This window comes from Nymphaea colorata, chromosome 2, assembly GCF_008831285.2.
Source record: "Nymphaea colorata isolate Beijing-Zhang1983 chromosome 2, ASM883128v2, whole genome shotgun sequence".
Taxonomy (NCBI): Eukaryota; Viridiplantae; Streptophyta; class Magnoliopsida; order Nymphaeales; family Nymphaeaceae; genus Nymphaea; species Nymphaea colorata.
This window is the reverse complement of record NC_045139.1, coordinates 26,400,540-26,408,852: the sequence shown is the minus strand read 5'-3', so window position 1 is coordinate 26,408,852 and position 8,313 is coordinate 26,400,540.

Below are 8,313 nucleotides of genomic sequence, written 5' to 3'. Positions count from 1 at the left end.
GTCCTCCATTTGGTTACTTCTAGTGTAGGTGTTAGGAAAAGCTGAATCTTGTACCAACAATTTAGGGCCCCCAATTACTTTTTCATTTTGGTAAAGACTGATTATCCTCATGGTGATCAAATTTTCCATGTCCACAACCACTTATAAATAAATTGAAATCTGTGTGCAGTGAGGCTAGAGCTTGGGATGAAGCCCAGTATAATGCGACAACTAACAATATTAATGCCCTTAGATAGGAGCTCTTGCATGCCTAGCATGAGGCCGATAGGGATTGTTTGGCTGCAACATGACATGAACTTATCTTGAGGGAGAAATTGCATAAATGATTGTAGATAGAGGAGCAGTATTGGTATCATAAGTCCATGTTCAGATGGATTGAGCATGGAGACGTGAACATAAAGTTTTTTCATGAGGCTATTAGTAATCACCATAAAAAAATAGAAGATTAATGCAGTGGAATTCAATAGTTAGTGACTCAGTATATCCGGGATCCCCAAGGAGTTATTGATGCTTGCTCATCTTGGTGAAGGTCCAACATTTGGGTGTCCACCATGATATTTGCCATGGGCTAATGGTTTCCAATGAAGACAATGACCAACTTCTAAGGCCAATAAATGACAAACAAATTCAGTGGGCAGTTTGCTAACTAGTTCTACCATATTTTTTGAAATGTGGTTAAAGATGATATATTTAATTAATCAAATATTTTTTACCACTACCAAGTCTATTAGAAATATTAACAAGACACATATTTTTCTAGTTCCAAGACTACAAGGGAACATAGAGGGGAGAGCTTTAGGTCAATCTCTTTGTGCAATAGTGTGCCTAAGTTTATTATTTGCATTATGCTGCACATAATGAGACATATTTTTAATAGAATCATAATCCCTAACCAACACTTTCTCCATGACATATTTATTTAAGAAGCCTTTTTGTTAGGCTTTAAGGTTTTACACAATCATACCAGGAGGAAACACACGACAGTGTGTGATAAAATTGATATGAATAAAACTTATGATCGGGTTTGCAGGAATATTTCTTAAACAAGCCTTATCTCATCTTGGTTTTGTCCAAACTAGATAGAGAGAATATTCAAGCTAGCCTCACCATATACTTTTGCAGTTGCCATGAATGGTAGGGAATAAGAATGATTCTACCCTAAAAGAGGGTTGTGCCAAGGTGATCCCTCTCTCCCTATATGTTCATTGTTGCACTGGATATCCTCACAAAAAGTATAGATAAATATATGACTAGCAAAAAAATCATCTTTCCATCCATTGGTTACCAATGATCCCCCATTTCATCAAATTTTTATGATAAAGACATGCTTTTGTTTTCCGCATGAGTTCATGGAAGCATCCAACAATTACGGTTCAATGTTGGACAGTTTGAAATGTATTCAAGGTTGTCGATGAATGAAGACAAAAGCAGGGTGTATGGCTTCAACCTTAATGCATATGACAACAAGAGAGTAACAAATGAATTTGGATGGTGATTGATTCTCTTCTAATGACCTACCTTGGTGTTCCTCTACAAGCTAACGGTTTGAGGGAAGGTCAATGCTGGATGCTTATTCATATGATTGACTAGAGACTTGCTGCATGGAAGCAATGTCTACTTTCCTATTTAGGCAAAATCTACCTTATTCAGCATGTGTTGCTGACTATTCCCATGAACTAAGGGTTTGTTGTAAAAATCCCTTCTAATTTCATTATAGCCATTAATAGAATATTTGTTAGATTTCTTTGGGGAAAAAATAACAATGAGTATCATGGCCATCTTGTAAGCATGAACAAATTATGTCTGTCTAAGGATAAAGGTGGTATAGGTATAGCAAGACTTGAAGAATGCAACACTACCAGTCTTTTCTACTTGCATGTAGGGTGTTGAGCTGTGTCTTGTGCTAATCTGATGAGGCAAAAATTCCTCTCTAGAGAGATCTTTTCACTAGTTTTCAACTACCCATGCAATTCAATTGCTTCAAAGGGATTACTAATGCTTTTCTATGATGTAGTGGATCTATAGAGGGGACAAGGCTTGGTTTGGGCAGGACAACTGGCAGTATAGTGTGCTCATTGGTGAGTGGGTCAATGAGTTCATGACCAAGCACATTGGAGATAGCCAACTTCCATCGATTGTAGATAGCCAACCTGATGAGTTAATTTGAAAGCCTGGGAAGCCTAGGTCAGTCAATAGTGCTCCATCTGGGCCTTAATGATGATAAGTAACAAAGGCCATTAACTGTATTATATGGGAGAACTATGGTAGTCCAGAACCATATGGGCTCTCTATGTGAGGTGTGAAGGAAGGTTAATGCTTGGCACATGCCTTACCAGATTGGGGTTTAGTATTGTCTCCATTTGCCCTCTCTACATCGTCAAAGTGGAAGAATGGTCATAGTGGAAGATGAATCACATCTCTTCTTCAAGTGCCCAATTGCTAAAGGCATATAGAAGGAGATCCTTGGATACTTTGGCAAGAAAATCCCCTCTTAGAGGGTTAGGTTTTGTTTGGAAACCTTAGATATTAAATATGAGGTGATTTGAGAACCAAGGATCTTAGATCCTTAGATTTTAGATCAAAAGTTCTTACCATGGATTTGAGATCCCATGTTTGATGGCATCAAAATTAAATGGAGGATCTAAGATCCACTATTTGTGACAAAATGATGATATTAAATTCAAACTTTCTTAACATTTAAAAAACTTTTTGAGTTTTAGCAACAACAAAAAACATTTTCCTTTAGAACAACAAAAAAACCAAAAGCACGAAAGTAGTGAAATGGATACCGAATTATAAAAAAGGCAAACAAAAAATTTTGCCATTTGACGACACCCCTACAATGGAAAGGCCTCAAAAAATCTCTCATAAGTGTATTATTCTTGTTACTTTTCAAACTTAAAAACATATGAACCACATATAAATTTTAAAATTTAAAAGAACATAAACCTCTGCTACATCAAACTTCGGAGTTGTTTATCTAAAGCTGACATTTGTTCCAAAATTGGGGTGTTTAGGTTCTTCACATTTTGTCTATGCATAATTGCATACTAACAATTTAACCAATCAAAAGATAATAAGTTTATCTTGCTGCATACTAATAAAATACAACTACAAGGTCAACTAGATTTGATGACCTATTATAACATGTAACAACCCTTTTCGAACAAGTCCCATCTCAAGGATAAGTGAAATAATTTCACTTTTAAATGCAGCTCAAAATTCTCCATCTAGCCAGAAACATATGCATTTTTATAATTTCAGAAACTTGCACTTTATATTATAATTATCGATGATCAAACAATATATAAGAAATTATTATGATCAAAAGAAAAGAGATGTAAAAATATTACTAATGGGTGCATACTATTTTGTATAGTCATGCTACATTTGCTTTGTGACTTCATTCTTCAACATATTGTTGCTACCATGAAGATGAAGTTGGTTGCCGTTTTCTTGATCATTACCTACATATCTACAATTGTAAAATTCACCAAAGCATTTTGAGAGAGATATGCATCATTCATGATTTTGTGTGTGTGTGTTTTTTTTAGACTAGTAAACTCCTTGAAAGTGTCTATTTTTACAAATTTTATGGTGGTGCCAAAATTTAAAAATGGGAAGAGAATTGAAGACTTTAAACCTATTGCATTATGCAATAGTGTCTACAAAATTAGTTCAAAATTGATGAACTAGAGGATATAGGCCATTCTAACTAGGGTTATTGATAAGTGTCAGCGTGTTTTTGTTAAAGGTAGGATTATTCATGATCAAGTTTTACTTTTTGATGAAATGATTGACTGGTTCAACTGTCACAACCACAAGGTTTTGTGTTTGAAATGAACTTGGCGAAGGCATATGATTGTGTTTCATGGGATTTTTTTGAAAAAAAAATCCTATTAGCTGTTGGGTTTGGCGAGTGGTGGGTGTCTAGAATCATGAAATGTGTAAAGTCTATTTTTTTCTTAGTTCTTGTGAATGGGCAGAATGAAGAAGATTTAAGGGCAATTGAGGCATGAGATAGGGGGATCTATTGTCCTCATATTGTTCATACTTGTAATGGAGATGGTGGCTCAATGTTTCAAGGATAAGGCAATGCATTACATCATTAGAATTCTAAAAGGTCCAAAGAATATAGATTGTAGAGGATTGGTAATTTTTGATAATGATACTCTGGTTTTCAATTGTTCGTCAAACAAATCCATTAGAGGGTTAAAGGGCTTTATGGAAGAGATAGAGGAGTGCTTGGGGTTAACAAGTCCAAGACTGAGTTGATCCCAATCATATGTTCTTCTTCAATTCCTGGCCAAAACTTGCTAAATGATGTATTCCAATATTCTCAATTGTTTTTGCAACATTCTCAATTTTTTTCTGTACCATCAACCAAAACAACTGTCTGGTGAACCGATGTTGGCTCCATTCTGACTGCTTGTCTTTCTGTTGAATGACGGGAACTGACCAAATGACCATGGGTGAGGTGTCGTTCCTCTCCCAAATCAATGGCGACCTCCCAATTCAATGAACACCAACCCAACCTTTCGGAGCCCACTTGCGGTAAGCCAAGTGGTGGTTTTGGCATCACAAGCCGACCGCCAGTCAGGCAATGGTGGAGGCATAACGTTCTATCCCTCGTGTACACTGGTGGCATCGGGGGACACCATGATCTACCAACACTAAGAAGGCATCTGTTCTGGTTCCCTCAAGACTTCACAGCATGCCACCAACCACCAACAGATGGCCAAGCATCAACACTAGCTCTATTGACGTTGCCTTAGCTAGACAATGTCAACCGGCCAGACCGCCTTTCTCACAGCGTGCCACTAGTTGCAGAGGAGATGTGGAGGTGTCGAGCCCTTGCTCAAACTCGCGTGCTAGGGACCGACCCATCCAATAGGTTTGGACCTAGATTTTGAGTCCTTGTATGGACCCAAGCATAGATTTGGATGCCCATTTGAGGATTTTGGATCTAGGTTCAGGTTACGACCTTCATGAGACGCAGATGGGGACCAAAACTAGTTTGCCCTTCTCCCTTGAGGCCCAACTGAGCCACAGACTTGGATCTGAGGCCAATTCAAAACCATTTTCATGGTCTAACTGATGATCCAAATACATATTACATATTCCATGCCTAATCATACCCGGTGAGACCCCCATTGTTGTTTTGAGCCTCGCCAAGTCCAGGTCATACATTTTGGATCCCCAGGTGGGCCTAGCTCAGGCCTATGTCCCGCACGACCCACTCATGGATCCCTTCTATCCCAATTCGGGTCCAACGATTCATTACAAGCTCGATTCGATCGATTTCCAATCGAATCCAAGTCTAAACCTATATTTTGACCATCCATGCCAACCCATCATCCATGAGCCTACCTATAACCATCCTATGTGGATCATCCTTAGCTACATGTCCCTCACATGTCTCATCCTAGGCCAACCTATGTTGCCCCGGACCCTCAAGCGATGTTCCTTAAGCACCATGTATTGTCACTTAATATAAGTAACAAAGCTCCATATTCTGCTCGGTTTGGACCACTACAGTTTGCATACAAAGATCGTCAGTCAGCTATAGAACTGTAGGTACTGCAACGACAAGCATTACGAGATGAATAGGATACCCTATCAGAGTTAGATGATGATGATTTTTAGCATACACACCAACTAGGCAAAGTACCACAATGACACCAGAGGATAGCGAAGTGAGTCAATACTTATGGAATCAAGATTGATCTTCCCAAGTTTTAGGCAGACTAGATGTAGTACTCTACTATAGCTGGATGCAGTCCACAGAGAGCTACTTTGAGCTACACGAAGTGGTAGAGAGAAAGAAGGTGGTGATTGCGATTGCATCTCCTGGGTTTGGCATAAATATGGTGGACAAAACTGCAGAAGACATGAGAATGGTAGAGACAATCTTTGAGAGGAGATGAAGCAATTGATGAGCACCAAATTTGTTCCTTCTGATCACACACAGTTGGCCTACTGCTAGTACATCCGTCTGCATGAAGGGTCTAGTACCATGTAGAGTACATCGAGGACTTTCACTGGCTCTCCATTCGGGTTCAAATCTATGAAACACCAGAGCAACAGATTGCCAGGCATACCACTAGACTTCGTCCTGTTATTTTTATGTATTTGCTTGTGCTGATGTTATGTTTCTAAATTAGGCTATCTCACATACATTGAATATAGATGACACGTTGAAGCATCATAGTGAGCATCCCACCTGACCTATTGAGTCAAACAAGTATAAGCAAGGTCCTCTAACCAGGGCAGAATTCTCCTTGAAGCCTGAAGAAAAGTCTGAGTCAAAGAGTCAAAGAGTCAAAACAACAATGATCGCGATTTTACCTTTAACACTAGGTTCAAACACCAAGTGTTTCTGTTGCTGTAGGTCTGACTATATTGCATCTCAGTGTCTCACCATTGTTAAATTTACCAATTTAGCTGACCAAGAGTATGTACAAAATAATCATGATCATAACATGGATAGGTGGTTCTAGTTTTCAGTTAGTGAGTGCCTTGAGGGAGACGGTAACTTCGTAAAGTTTGATGGGGTGATATCAACAACTTAGTTTGTCAAGTTTGCTCTATCTACTCCGTGTGTCATGGATAATAGGAAGTGGTTGCAGAATATCATATTTCTCACACATTGAAAGTGTGAGGGTCACATTTAGGATGTGGTGATTGATAGTGAGGTGTGTGAGAATATAGTGTTGACATCCTTAGTTGAACTTTTGAACTTCAAGGTACAAAGGCATCTTCATCCCTACAGAATGTCATGGTCCAAGAAGGGGAATGACTGTCCTATCACGAGTCGGTGTTTAGTCAAATTTTTTATAGGACCACCACATCACAAAGATAGTGTATGTTGTGATGTAGTTCCCGTTGATGTGTGTCATGTAGGGAGACCCTAACAATATGATAGAAAAGCTATCGATGATAGGCGCAACAACACCTGTGCTTTTAGGATAAATGAGATTAACATTAAGCAAAAACCAACCAAAGCAGTAGGATTTATTGATATCTCCTAGGTAGAGTTCTTAAATTCTTGTAGGAATGATGGTTATTGCCTAACCCTTGTAGCTAAACATGCCTTAACTGTACCTATCGACACACCCACAAGTGTTTAGCTCCTTTTTCAAAAATTCGTTGACATCATGCTTGAGGATCTTGCAGTTGGCCTTCTTCCTTTGTGGTTTGTTCAACATGCAATAGATTTTGTCTTGAGATCTAGTCCTCCCAATTTGCCTACCTATCATCTGAACCCAATAGACAATGTAGAAGTACAACATCAAGTGTGGAGTTACTGTTGAAAGGGTTCATTAAAAAAATGTCTATCCTTCCTTAGTGCCTACCTCACTTACCTCTAAGAAGGACATGTCAAAACACATGTGTGTCGATAATATGGCCATAAATTCATCCACAATCAAGTACTGTTTTCTCATCCATAAACTAGATAACATGTTAGGCCAGTTGTCCGGTTCTCGTGTCTTTTTCAACATTGACCTTAAGTGCGACTACCATCAGATTCTATTCATGGAGGGGATGAATCGAAAGCCACTTTTAAAAACACACATGAGCTTTATGGATGTTCAGTTATGTCTTTTTGGTTATGCAATGCATCTAGCATATTTATGAATGCCATCACATAGGTTTCACAACCTTTTTTTTGAGAAGTTTATAGTTGTAGATTGTTTATGACATTCTAGTTCACAGCCCCACGGAGTCGAGCTTTTTGTAAACACACTCATCAGAGTGTCTTAAGGTATTAAGTTTCTTTGGACTTCTGAGGCAAACTAGGCATTTAATATCATCAAAAGTAAAATGATGCAAGCCCCAAATTTTGGCACTCTTGATTTTTCCTAAGTCTTTGAGGTTGAGTGTGATGCCTCAAATGTAGGCATAGAGAGAGTTTTGAGCCACTGTCGGCATGTTGCTTTTTTTAGTAAGAAGCTATCGGTAGCTAAGCACAATTACTCTACCTATGACCTTGAGTTTTACATTGTTGTTCAGCCTTTTCGATATTAGAGACATTACTTGATTTATAAAGAGTTTGTTCTTCATACTGACTATGAGGCATTAAGATTTTTAAGTAGTCAAAAGAAGGTTAGTGGCAAGTGAATTGCCTTTTTGCACTATTAAGTACAAGTAGGAGTTTCATCAAGGTAGCCAATGGCCTCAACCGTAAGACTCGTAATTCTGAGTGCTATAACCATCTACGTTGTTTTTTGGATTTACAGTTTGCAAAGAATTATATCTCACTTACTTACATTTCAAAACTGTTTGGAAAAATTGCGTTTCTAAATCATCTCA